Source organism: Ceratotherium simum, chromosome 7, assembly GCF_057802395.1.
Source record: "Ceratotherium simum simum isolate JZ-2026a chromosome 7, ASM5780239v1, whole genome shotgun sequence".
Taxonomy (NCBI): domain Eukaryota; kingdom Metazoa; phylum Chordata; class Mammalia; order Perissodactyla; family Rhinocerotidae; genus Ceratotherium; species Ceratotherium simum.
This window is the reverse complement of record NC_141906.1, coordinates 21,774,928-21,775,926: the sequence shown is the minus strand read 5'-3', so window position 1 is coordinate 21,775,926 and position 999 is coordinate 21,774,928. Positions and strand designations below refer to the sequence as shown.

General features: G+C 46.4%; 1 non-coding gene across 1 annotated transcript; it reads left to right on the top strand.

The window, feature by feature from the left end:
* The first annotated feature begins 677 nt into the window (after positions 1–677).
* Positions 678–784, top strand: LOC147916574 (U6 spliceosomal RNA). The gene has a single exon (XR_015552821.1). It is a non-coding gene; the product is annotated as a U6 spliceosomal RNA (small nuclear RNA).
* The last annotated feature ends 215 nt before the right edge of the window (positions 785–999 follow it).

The window sequence follows — 999 nt, the reverse complement described above, 5'->3', positions numbered from 1 at the left end:
ATGTAGGCATATGGAGGGGGGGAAACAAACAAATTCTCTCAGGTTTCTGAATCAACAAATTGATTGAATGATGGTGCCTCATTGGGATACAGAACATCAGAGAGAAGCAAGTTTGGGGTGACAGGAGATAATTAGTTTTAGGTAATTTCTGCTTGAGATTCAAAACACAAAAATATTTTTGTGTAAAACACTCAATAGAGGACAAGGAATAAAAAATAAACATAGTAGTCATCAGGATATAGAGGCAAATTAAGCTTCACAGAGGAAACACCATCCATTTCCCCCAAGCTTCCTTAACAGAATGCGAGGCTGACCATAAACAAGTCACTCCAAGCATTTGTTCCACCCAGTCCCTGAGGAGTTCGGGAACTCTGCTCATTCCCACAGAGAAGTCACCTGTTTTGATCTGACAGAAGAATTCACAGGTTGTTCAGGGGCATCTCATCCTGTTCTTTGTGGGGCCCCTTTTAACTAGGCTGGAGCCAGATACCAGGAACATTGCTCAGAATTTATGGGTTCAAAAAGCCTATCGTCAGCAGATGACCTTCCTGCAACAACGCCTCCAGTCATTTTACTGTCTGGTTCCATTTGGTCATTTCCTCTCAGAATGTACTCAGTCATAACTGTAATTATCATGCTCACTTCAGGATAAGCTGCTATTGAAAATGGACAGTCTTGTGCTCGCTTTGGCAGCACATATACTAAAATTGGAACGATACAGAGAAGATTAGCATGGCCCCTGCGCAAGGATGACACGCAAATTCGTGAAGCGTTCCATATTTTTGACAGAACTGAAAACTGGATGAGAGGAACTCCTGCAACAACAGACAATCCTAACTGAGGTGGAAGAGGCAGAGAGTCCCTTCTGGACAGGAAAACGCCGCCTTCACAAGCCGCCAGCTTCACGGCCGCCGGGAGCAGCTCACAGGTACGCAGCCTCCCTGGAGGCGCGGGGCCCTGAGCCGGGGAGCGCCCCCGCTGTGGGCATATTGTGGACCC